The sequence below is a fragment of the Gossypium arboreum genome, chromosome 11, assembly GCF_025698485.1.
Source record: "Gossypium arboreum isolate Shixiya-1 chromosome 11, ASM2569848v2, whole genome shotgun sequence".
Taxonomy (NCBI): Eukaryota; Viridiplantae; Streptophyta; class Magnoliopsida; order Malvales; family Malvaceae; genus Gossypium; species Gossypium arboreum.
Window position 1 is genome coordinate 90,089,586 of NC_069080.1, and position 13,464 is coordinate 90,103,049.

At 34.9% G+C, this 13,464-nt stretch overlaps 1 non-coding gene across 1 annotated transcript; it reads left to right on the forward strand.

Moving 5' to 3' along the window:
- Window positions 1–639: 639 nt before the first annotated feature.
- On the forward strand, window positions 640–746 carry LOC128284439 (small nucleolar RNA R71). The gene has a single exon (XR_008274865.1). It is a non-coding gene; the product is annotated as a small nucleolar RNA R71 (small nucleolar RNA).
- Window positions 747–13,464: the final 12,718 nt, after the last annotated feature.

The following is a 13,464-nucleotide window of genomic DNA, read 5'->3' on the forward strand; positions in this document are numbered from 1 at the left end:
TCGAGCCCTTGGATCGATGCTTATTGATTTTTGAGTGCTGTCTTAGTATTCTGAAAACGAGTTTCTGACACCCAGATGAATTTGGTTAGCATCTCCTCAAGGTTTGGCTTCTTTTCTCACTAGTAAGGTGGTTGTTGAAAGCCCAGAGGATGCTGTGACCTTTGATTTCCTTGACCGCACCACGAGAAATTGGGATGGTTCCTCCAACCTGCATTATAAGTGTTACTATATGGGTTATTTTGGGATCTAGAGTTATTGTTACCCATATATTGGACTTGTTCCTCCTCGATGCTAGGGTTGAAGGGTTGATACTCTGTGCATGCTCCTCCTCCATTCGAATCGCACCTCATCACTGGATGTACCTGAGTAGAACCACACAAGCCATCAATCTTTTTATTTAAGAGTTCTACTTGGTTAGATAGTATAGTAACCGCGTCGAGGTTGAAAACACCGGTTGCTTTCGTCGACTTTGTTCTCATAACTTGCCACTGATAGTTATTCAGCGACATCTCCTCAATAAATTCGTAAGCCACCTCAGGTGTTTCATTATTGATGGTTCCTCCAGCGGCTGTATCAATCATCTACCGAGTCGAAGGATTCAGGCCATTATGGAATGTTTGAACCTGTAGCCAAAGCGCTAACCCAAGGTGAAGGCATCTTCTCAAAAGGTCCTTATATCTCTCCTATGCATCGTAGAGTGTTTCTAAATCCATCTGTACAAAAGAAGAGATATCATTACGTAATTTGGCTGTTTTAGCCGATGGAAAATATTTTAATAAAAATTTTTCGGTCATTTGTTCCCAAGTAGTGATTGACCCTCATGGTAACGAGTTCAACCATTTTTAGCCTTATTCCTTAACAAAAAAGGGAACAACCGAAGGCGAATGGCATTATCCGAAACGCTTTTAATTTTAAAGGTATCAAAAAATTCTAGGAAATTTGCCAAGTGAGCATTGGGATCCTCGTCCTGCGAACCATCAAACTGAACAAACTGTTGTATCATTTGAATTGTGTTAGGTTTCAGTTCAAAATTGTTTACAGCAATAACAAGTCTAACTATACATGACTCAGTTCCAGTTAAATTAGGTTTAGAATAATCATACATAGTGCGCGGAGCAGGATTTTGATTAGCAGCAATTGCAGGAGGTAGTGGATTTTCTTGGTTTTCAGCCATCTCCTCGGTTGGGGTTTGAATATCGTCCTCTTGCTCGTTATCTATGTATCTTAAGCTTCGCCTTATTTCTCTTTGGTTTCTGCGAACTGTGCGATCGATCTCACTATAAAAAAGTAATGGTCCTGACGGGTTTCTTCTAGTCATAAACTATAAAAAACCTGCCAGAAGAAAATAAATGAAGAATTAGAAAAGAAAATAAAAATTTAAATTGCAATAAAAGTAAAATGTCTAAAGTAATAAAAATCGAGTGTTCCTAATATCTTAGCTCCCCGGCAACGGCGCCAAAAACTTGATACGTGATGTTCGTGACAAGTTTTAAATATTTATAATGAATCGTTCTTGAAACTAACTATTATCACGATGAAGGTAAGTGTACCTATCGAATAGTAGTATAGCTTTAGCAAGATCGGATTGTCGAACCCAAAGGAACTAAAAGTACTAGTAATGGCTATCTTTTTATTATCTAGCCTAAGAATAATGGGGTTTGTCTTAACTAACTAATTAACTAAACTAAGAATTCACAGAAAATAGAATTGGGGAATTACTTTTGGAAAAACGATTGAATTAAGACAATACCTAAGGAAAAATCCACCTAGACTTCACTTGTTATTTGACTCAATCGATTTATTTATTCATTTGACTTGATCCGTAGAAATTCCTAAGTTATATTATTATCCCTCTCGAGACTAACAATGTCTAACCCTAGGTTGAATAATTGAAATCTCTTTCTAATTAACTCCCTAGGGTTGCATTAACTCGATTTATGGATCCCCTTATTAGGTTTCACCCTAATCCGGCAAAATCTTGTCACCCTATATCTATGCGCGCAACCAACTCTACTTAATTATGACAAATGTACTCTTAGACAGGATCTATTCATCCTCTGAATAAGAGCTTAACTTGAGTCAATATCCTGGAATATCAAAACAAGAATTAAGAACACATAATTAAGAACAAGTCAAATATTTATCATACAATTCAGATAATAATAACAAGATCTATCTTAGGTTTCATTCCCCTTAGGTATTTAAGGGTTTTAGTTCATAACTAAAAAGGTAAACATCTCAGAAGAATAATGAATACAAAACATAAAGAAAAACGCAAAACTCCTGATGGGAAATTGAGGGGAGATATTCAGTCTTGATGATGAATTTGGCTTCTGAGATAGATCAATAGGCTTTCCTTGAGCAGTTTCCTGCCTCCTTCCCTGTGTCTATTTTCCTCCTCCTCTAGGGTGTATTTATAGGCTTTGGAATGCCTAAGAACCCTCAAAATTGGCCTTTTTTGAATTGGACTAAACTTGGGCTCGGCAGGGACATGCTAGTGCGCGATTGCTTAAGGCCGTGGTCAAGCCTGTTAAATAGGCACGGGCGTGTGGTCCACCCTTGTGAGTCATGCTTCGATTCTGCCAAATTGACACGGCCATGTGGTCTGCCCGTGTGAGGAGGTCCAGGTCGTGTTGATTTCATACGTTGGCCCATTTTCTCCGTTTTTGGCCCGTTTCTCGTTCTTTTCACTCTCCTATGCTCACCTAAGGATAAACCATCAAATTAAGGCATTAGGAGCATCGAATTCACCAATTTTAAGGAAAAATCATCCATAAAATGTGCTAAGCATGGGATAAAAATATGTATGAATTACGGTTTATTACAAAGTATTTTTGAAAGTCTCTCCGTGGAAGAAAGTATTCAGATTCGGTCGTAAAGGCAAATTGATTCTGTAACATCTCGAAATAGGACTTAGTCGGAACAGTGGTTTTGGAACCACAAATCTGAGGTCAAGAAATTATTTTAATATTATTTTATGTGTTATAGCATGATTATATAAGTGCATGAAAAATTTGGTGAATTAATTTTGGCGTTTGAGTGCTTAATCGCGAAAAAGGACTAAATCGCATAAAGGGCAAAAGTTTTGTTTTAATAGTCAAAGGTGTCAAATTGCTAGAGAACCTTAATTGAGGGTCTTTAAAGTAAAATTAGGCCATTAAATAAGTGATGGTCAACCATAGGGGGAGCTAAAGAGTTGAAAAGTCAAAATTTGGTATGGTTGGTATTTGATGACATAAGCAAACACTAATAAAATAAAACAAAAGTAGCCACCCTTCTTCTCCATCTTTCTTCACTGAAAATACCAGCAAAAATAAGGGCTTGGAAGCTTGAAATTTCAGCAGACTTTTCACCCTTACCCTCACAAGTAAGTGATTTAGATGCTTATTTTTGATAATTTTTGTACTTTTAGAACCCTTGTAGCTTAATCTAGCTAATGAGGAGACTATTTTGCAAAATGGTTGAAAGTATAGGGTTTTACCATGAAAATATTCATGTTTTTTGTTGCATTTTTATAGAAGAAAATGAATCTTAGTTGTGAAATAAACAACTTTTCTAAAAGGTGTGAGCATGAAAACACCTAAAAGTATCATTTTATAAAGTTTGTAAAATAGAGAGTAAATGTGTGTAATAATTGAAATCTTGAGTTTCTATAGTTATGAAAATGGTTCGGCTAGGCTTAAAGAGTAAGAAAATTGAATAAAAATCATTTTACGAGCGTAGGGGCAAAAGTATAATTTTGGAAAAGTTTAGTGGAAAAATTGTAAATTTGCCAAAAATATGATTTTTGGGTCAATTTGAATAATGTGAGTCCTAAATGGGCTATATTTGAAATGATAGATCAAGGAAATTGAGATTCAGTCTTAAATCGAGAAAAATACAAGGTTTTGGACTAATGGTAAAATTGTCGTTTTCGTATTCGAGGTAAGTTCGTATGACTAAATAAGCATGTTATCCATGTTATTGTTAATATACTTGAATCTATCTTGCTTCGGTTATATTGAATTATATGTTGATGATATTGAGTATGATGAAAGTGATGCCAAAAGTTAATAACATTCACGTGATGGTAGAATACATTATAAATTCAATGGAATATGATATCCCATAGAAACGACTAAGTCATATGTAAATAATATAACTACATCGTTATTACACGTATTTGAATAGATATAGCATAAATTGCTTGATTGTGGAGATGATTATGTATGATGAGAATTGACGTAGAGGAACCTCCCGATTGAACCTTAGGAATAAACGGATATTCATGCCATGAATTTGGGAACTTTGTGTGTGCTAGTGTAAGACATGTCTGGGACATGCGTCGGCATTGAGACAAGAGCCAGTGTAAGACATGTTTGGGACATGCATCGGCTACGAGATGTGTCAGTATAAGACCATGTCTGGGACATGGCATCGGCACGGATATGTGAGAGCTATAGTACGACTTTAAAAATCCACCAAAAATTGTGGAAATTGAGTTAAAGGCTGAATAAAATATGAGATTAAAGCCTAATGAGTCTAGTTCCACATAGAAAAAATGTTGTAAGCAAAAGAGTTTCATATTATGAAATATTTTAATTATTGTGAGACAGAGTCTGAATGACTTCAAAATCCCTTGTTCTGATTAGAAAATCATTGAAAATTGTACAAAAATAGTTATAACTTATAACTTATATGCTTAGAATTATTAATGAGTCTATTTTCAAGAGAAATAGATGGGAACATCATCTGAGTCCCGTACTATGGGATAATTAATTTTTAGTGAAGAGGGGTCAGAATTGCCAAACAGCAAAAAAGGGTAACTTTAAGGAATAAACTATACTAATTGGATGAACCAGAAATTCTAAAAATTTTATGGTAAGAAGATATGTGAGTCTAGTTTCAGGGAAAATTAGCGGAACTTAAATTTGGAGTTCCCAGATATAAATAATTTAGTGACTGTGACTTGAGAAAACAACTTGACTAGAACATAAGAGAAAATGCAAATAGGGTTGTATTACCATGAGAAGCAAGTTGATAAATTGCTTATTATTTTCATACGGTCTTACTAAGCTATAAAGCTTACTCCTTTCCTTTCCTTTCCTTTAGTGTTTTCAGGCTAGCTCGAGGTTGGAGATCGTCGGAGGCAACATCACACTATCAAGTTGCTATCTTTGGAATAATGAATCATATATTAGAAATTTCAAGTGAGTGGCATGTATAGAGATCTAGTTGATTGACATATATTATTTTGCTTTGGCCAAGTGTGTTGGCTTATATTGAGTTATATGTATATGACCATGAGATGTGGCTCATATTGATTATGGCTTGTAAGCCTAGCTATTCATGTCATGTCTAATGTTTATAATGTGATTATGTTTGTTTGCCATGCATGGTTAGTAATATGACATGTGTGTTGGATGTATGCTCTATGACCAACTGAGGTGGTCATAGCCATATAGTAATTGCATGTTATAAACACAACGTGATAATGATTTAACATGAGTGCTTGATGAATAAGTTGGTAACTATAGTATAATGATAAAAGTGGTCATCAAAATGACAACTCTTATGAATGTGAAATAAGGAGTCTAGACTTGGTATTGCATGAGTAGATGCATTACTTGTAAGAGGACATGTTAATGTTAAGGATGCATATTAATAAAGAGTGTTTAATCACTAAAATGATGCCATGATTTGCGATTTTGATGTGCATAAGGTTGTAAAAGATTATGGGTAACATGAAGGCTTGGAAAATAGCCTAAGTGTTGGCCACACGGGCTGAGACACGGCCGTGCGTCTCAACCATGTGAGGGACACGGCCTAGAGATAAGAGTGTGTGCCTCGGCCATGTAGTTCGATGTACATGCTGACGTCATAAATAGAGAGTTACACGGACATGCCAAAGGAACACGGGCGTGTCCCTATGTCCACACGGGCGTGTGACCCTGTTTCATGGGAAAATTTTCTAAGTTTTCCTGAAACTTCTTAAAGTTCTCGGTTTAGTCCCGAATTGATTCCGATGAATGTTTTAAGCTTTGTAGACCCAAATAAGGGATGACATGCATGTGTTTGAAAGGATTTCGATGAATGGCGTGTGACCCTGTTTCATGGGAAAATTTTCTAAGTTTTCCTGAAACTTCTTAAAGTTCTCGGTTTAGTCCCGAATTGATTCCGATGAATGTTTTAAGCTTCGTAGACCCAAATAAGGGATGACATGCATGTGTTTGAAAGGATTCTGATGAATGCCTCGTACCCTGTTCCGGTGTCTAGCATGGGTAATGGGTGTTACAGAGTCCGAGATTTATTAGGCCGTATAAGATTATAGAGCGTATTGGGCCAGTTTCTTATAGACTGTTATTGCCACCTGAGTTAGAAAAGATCTGTAATGTATTCCATGTTTTGATGCTTCGTAGATATCGATCTGATCCCTCACATGTGATAAGTCTGTTAGAGATTAAAATTAAGTCTGATATGACATATGAGGAAGAACCGATTCATATTCTGGCTCGCAAAGTTAAGGAATTATGAAATAAGAAAATTTCGTTAGTGAAAGAATATGGCAGAAACACGGAGTTGGAGAGGCAACGTGGGAGCCAGAGGATGCAATGAAAGAACGCTATCTGAACTTATTCATCGGTAATATTTTCGAGGACGAAAATCCCTAAAGGGGAGAGTTGTAACAACCTGATTTAGACCCTATTCGGAACGGTGGTTTTGGGACCACGAATCCGAATCAGAAAAATATTTTAAAATATTTTTCTGATTCGGATTCGTGGTCACAAAACCACCGTTCCGAATAGGGTCTAAATCGGGCTGTTACAAACATGTTTGATTAAATGCATGTGTTTAGGCAATTTTGCTAATGGATGAAAAACATTATATTGTATGCTTAGATTTAATAAACGGGATTGGTAAGTTTAGTTTCTATTATATGAACTTACTAAGCATATAACGCTTACTCCGCTTTATTTTCCCTGTTTTATAGTGCTCGGAAGCTCATAAAGGTTGGAGATCATTGAAGCAATGTCACACTATCAACTAGTTATTTTGGGTATACTTAGTAAAATCATTTTGGTATAATGACATATATAGGACAACTTGAGCATTAGAGGCTTGATAATGATGCTTGTAATCTAGCCATTGGAATGGCTAGTAATGGTTGTTTTGATACTTGTAATGTCATGCTATGGTAGCTAAATATATGTTAAGTAGTTGATCAAATTATGTCTAACATATGGAATATACGAAGGTAAGATTATAAACATGTATGCATGCAATGATATTCCAAGTTGAATGATGGAAATTGCTTAATTTGAATGCTTGAATTGGTTGGAATGTGCTTGGTATGTTTTAGTGCAGGAAAATGGTAAATTTGGGTGACAAATGAGGTTAGGAAATGGCTTTATTTTGTCTACACCGGCAGACACACGGGCGTGTGTCTAGACAGTGTGTGACACATGGTCTAGTACATTGGCATGTGGTTAGGTCGTGTGTCCCTTGCACCTTAATTTTGAGAAACAGAATGCTCAGAATTGAGCACACGGGCAGAGACATGGGCGTGTGTCTCAACCATGTGTGCTAAACGGCCTAGAACACAGACATGTGTCTTGGCTGTGTGAAACCTGCACCTAATTTCAAAAGAATTTAATTAACCACACGGCGTAGCACACGGGCGTGTGGCATGGCCGTGTGCACAAGTCAGAGAGTTACACGGGGTCGAACAAGGCTTGTAGCACAGCGTGTCCCAAGGTCACACGGGTGTGTCCTTTGGACCACATGGGCATGTGAGCCTTGTAACTTGAAATTTTTTTGAAAATTCTCAAAAAATTCTTTAAGCTCCCGATTAAGTCCCAACTCGATTCTAATGCTCGTATTGGGCCTCGAAGGTCTAATCAAGGGACATGTTGAATGATCTCAATTAATGAATAGTAATTTACAAGAATTATTTGAAAAATATTCTGAAAGTTCTGGTAATGCTCCGAAACCTTATTCTGACGACGGATATGGGTTAGGGGTGTTACACTTGTCAGTATTTTGACAATAATTTGATTGGCACTATCACTATGTATAAGATCATGGCCAAATATAATTGCAAAAAGGTATGAGAATGTCTTTAAAACCCTTTGTTGTCCTCAGTATGGTATATTTTTGGTTTCATAGTTGCATTTCAACTTATTTAAGGAAGATTTTAAATTAGTATAATTTCTAGAATTCCTTTGAGTTGTTCCTAGTTGTTCGAGTCTTTGAATATGGTCATTTTTATTTCTATAATTTTGTCTAAGGAAGATTTTAAAAACAATAGTTTTTGCTTGTACTGCTTCAATTCCACCAAAGTTTTTAGGTGTTAGTAAACATGAACACGACTAGAAAATGTGATTGCGCCCTTATTCTTCTTTTAATTTGGTGTTATATGTATTCACACGTTTTTCTACTAAGCAGATGGTATTCTCATCCTTTGCAACTATGTATGGCCGACAGGACAAAATACCATGTGTTGAGGATTTTATGTTGAATGTCATGAATCCTTATGTTAGTTTTGAGATGTTGTTGGACATGTCTGTTCTTTCACTTTTGTGTATACTAGATTGAACTCCAATATTGCATGAGTATACTGGGATAAGGTCAAGCATTAGATTGACTGCCAACACGATAGTTAACTTCTTGGATGTGCTTAGAACGAATGTTCTTGCACTAGGTACCGATATCTCATTCGACACAAAGACTGGGAATTTCACCAAATGCAATGCAAGATTAAGCTTCACCAATCCAAACCACATTGCTTCTTTGGCTCTGTAACACCCCTTAACTCGTCTCCATCGCCAGATTAGGGTTACAAAGCATTACCATACAATTAGAAACATTTAACATTTTAACATTTAAAAAAACTAAACATATCATAATCCATTCAATTATAGCATTTTATCCCTAAATTGAGCCCTCTTGGCCCTAAAAATAACTTTGAGGCAATTCAGGACTAATTTGAAACAAAACAAAAAGTTTTGGAAAAAAGTTGCAAAAATTAGAAACAGGGGTCACACGACCGTGTGGAATCACCCTAGGCCTTGTAACTTTCAAACAAGGGACACACAGTCGTGTCACTAGGCCGTGTGTGTCACATGGCCATGTGACAGCCCATGTGAACCCAAAATTCATCTAAAATCAAGCCATTTCATAACCCAACTATGCATAAATATACAATCCAATTGTGCACACTTTCAAGGGACCTAAACACCATTTAAACATGCATGAACATACCATTTCAAACATCCTAAATCACTAACCAATATGCCATTCAAAGGCACCACAAATATACTAAAACATTACATACCAAAACAAGTCAACATTACCTTATTTCAAGCATTATAACCTAGTTCAATTACCTACCAAAACATATCACAAATGACCATTATCAAACCATTACAAACATACCAAAAGAACCTTATATACTTATACTTAAAAGTAACAAAAATGACATGGTTTGGTAAGGGATTATAGTTCACCAAATCAAACATAACTTCAAGGCTTAAACTTACCAAAACATACATTAACACATTTATTAAATACCATTAAAAAAATACCTATACATGCCATTATTAACCTTCTCCAAAGTATTCAAAAACTATCGAAATATTTGTTGGATAGTGTGGCAGGTCTCTGACGAGCTTCAGACCAAATCGAGCTTCCAATAATCTATAAAACAAAGGAAAACAACTACATAAGCAATGAATACTTAGTAAGCTCGTATAAACTTAAAACATTAACTTACCATTTCAAAAATACAATTTATAGAATAAGTATAAATCATTACCAATGCCAAAAGCTTTGTAAAAGACTATACAACATCATCAAACTCACAAGTTAGTATACTTGTTCATGATACATATGAGATCAACCATAACATATGATGTTTACCATATATAAACATAACATTTAATTCATCAACATTACCATAAGATGATGATTAATTCCATTTGTACACTTACCATTTTCTTTTCCTTTTCTTACCCGTTGAACCATCTAGAATTACATTGGACGTTTGGGAAAGCTTACACATAGTGTGCCTTTACATAGAATCGTAACATTTCCTTTACATCATTGCTCATACGAGCTGTGAAAGAGTTGTAGATCAGAATGTAAGCTACACGATGCTGATTAGACGAGCTATGGAGAACCAGTAACAAATGCAGAACCTCAGCCATCAGTAGGACATTTAAGACTAGCACCCAAAACATGACATCCCTAATGGCGTGTCATTTGTATCCTAAGAATTATTAAGGTTCAACCGGGACTTATTATCTGTCAATTCATTATAGCATTGATACATATATATTCAAATTCAATTATACTTAAACAACATAATAAATAGTTAACTTGGCTAATATTAAAAAGATCGTAGTCCACACGAACTTACCTTGATAATTAGGGCATAGAAGTAAGATGAACTAATCCAAAGCTTTAGCTTTTCCTTGATCTAAGTCTGAATGGTTTATCTTGATCTAAATAGATAATTTCAATCAATTAAGTACTTCTAGTATTCAATTTAATCCATATTTCATATTTATGCAAAATTATCAATTTGCCCTAACATTTTAACTTTTCACAATTTAGTTCTTAAACCCATAACTTGAAACCTAACCGTTTAAACCTAAATTAAACTTAACCCATGTTACAATGGACCTTAAAGAAACTCATAATTATCAACAATCCACAACAAAACCCTAGAATTTATACCTTTAACAATTTAATCCTTATTTCCATAGTTCATCAAATATCACTTAACAAAACTTGTTTATTTTTCAAAAAGATTCATAAGTTAACATTAACATAAAAAATTAACCAAAAAATTCATGGCAAGTCCCTCAACTTTGAACATTTTTGCAAATTAACCCCCAGGCTAGCTAAATTAAGCTAAAATGAACTCAAAAACATAAAAATCATTAAAAACAGGGCCTGAATGCATACCATGCAAGAAGAACACAAAACCGAAGCTCTCCCCCTCTTCAATGGTGAAATTCAACCAAGCAAATGAAAAATGGGGAAGATGATATCATTTTTCTTAGTTTATTTTAGGTTTATTTACTAATTTACCTTTTTACCCTTTAAAAGGAAATTTCATGGAAGATTTCCATGAAATTGGGATTTAGGGGCTAAATTGTAAAAATGTAAAATTCATGGAAAATTTCTAATTTTTATGAAATACATGTGCTGCTGTAAATGTTATATGTAATTTTTTTAGGCTCGAAATAAGGGTTAAATTGCATGAATTTCATTTTCCGAGCCTAGGGATGAAATTAGAATTAATGAAAATTATTGGGGAAAATGGTAATTTTGCCTAGGATGTGAATTGAATTAAATTGAGTATAAAATATATTAAATTGACGTTAAATTCATTTATATAGATCCGGAAAGATCAAATAAAGAGTTAGATCTAGGAAAAGAAAAAGTATCGGATTAGTAGATCTCCGTATACGAACAAGTGACGAGGTAAGTTCGTATAACTAAATTTGTACATTTATATGCTTGAATTGAATGACATGTATGAGAATTATGTAGTTGTCATGCATATGAAAATTGAATACATATCCGATAATGCCCGATAAATGATAAGTCTCGTTTGAATAAATGAAGTTCGATGGATACGAGTTTCCCAATTGGTTGTGGTCTTGCATATACTGCAGACACACAATAGCTCTTACGAGCATCCTATTATAAACCTTCTTGAGCTTCTTGTTACATGGTTCCTACGAGCATCCTGATCGGTAGTGATCCTGCATGTGTTGCAGACTACCACTGTAACACCCCTTACCCGTATCCGTCGCCAGAACAGGGTACGAGGTATTAACAAATTCTAGTATATACTATTAAATAAAACCCAACAAAAATATGGCGTGCAATTTGATCATGGATCATTATAACATATGCCATTAACAATACAAACCAACTTCAAAGGCTTCGTACAAAATGATTAGTTTGATACTATAAGTAGTAATTTAAACCTAGACAATTATGACACGTAACAAAATAACTAAGTCTGCTATACATGCCATATTTCAAAATGTTGAGTTCATATACCAAGAGTATTGATAGTGCGGGTGGATCTTCTACGATCTCTGACTCCTGTGTTAGCTAGATGACACTATAAGACAAAGGAGAGAAAAGAAAGTAAGCTTATAGCTTAGTAAGTAAGTATATAAATAACAAATAAGGAATCTAATATGTTTACAACATAACTCAATTATATCATATTTTTAATTTTACTATTTACTCCAATTTGATCAAGCTGTCCCTCCTACGTCATGATCACTAAATAAATCATAACTAGAGTTACAAAACTCAAAATTAAAATTCGTAAAATTTCCCTGAATCTAGACTCATAAAACTTCTTACAAATTTTTTTCTAGAATTTTTGGTTCAGCCAATTAGTACAGTTTATTAGTTAAAGTTTCCCCTATTACACAGCTCAACTGATCTGACCTCTGTTCATTACGAATTGAATTTCTCTCAGTACACAATTCAAATAACCATGAAACCTATTTCATTTAAAACTAGACTCAATAAGGAATTTAGGAATATAAACTATATTTCTTAATTTGTTTTGTACAATTTTTAATGATTTTTCAAAGTTGAAACAGGGGATCACATAGTTATCCTGAGCAAGTCTCACACAATTGTAAATATCTCAAAATATAGAATTCTTTTTCTTGCTCTGTTTCTTTTATATGAAATAAGACTCATTAAGATTTAATTTCACATCTCATTCAACCTCTAATTAAATTCCTTCTATTTTTGGTGAATTTTCAAAGTCACATCACTGCTACTGTCCAGAACAATTTTAATGCTAATTTCACTCTTTCACACATTCTTTATACTAACCTCATTTTAACTTACATATATATATACCACAAATCATTTTCACCACATTTCATACATCACAAGTGTAGGTCCATGACTACAATGTCACCACAAAACCATCCCGTTGAATAATTCAGATTAATCCTCGATACTTGATGGTTTCAGCACATAGCCCCACCATCATATTTCATTTAATTCGGCTCTCTTGTACACATGGTGAACACTTAGTACCACTCATGCGACCTAGCCGATTTGTCACGTAGCTCTCTTGTCTACATGGTGTCCTTCACTTGGAATCACGCATGTGACCTAGCTACATTTATCTCTCACGTAGCTCTCTTGTCTACATGGGATACATCCCGTATCACACATGTGACCTAGCTACTATATAGTATCTCGTAGCCTTCTTGTACACATGATGTGCACTCGGCACCATACATGTGACCTAGCTACGCTCCCTCTATTTTATTCGATTTTTCCGAATGTTCAACCGGGATCTCTCTCTATTACTTATTTCCATTCTTCCAATAGTCGATTTATACTTCAACATCAACTAATATATATATAATAGGCTTAAATATAAGAATTTAAATGAAATTAATGTATTATTTACATACAAACTTACCT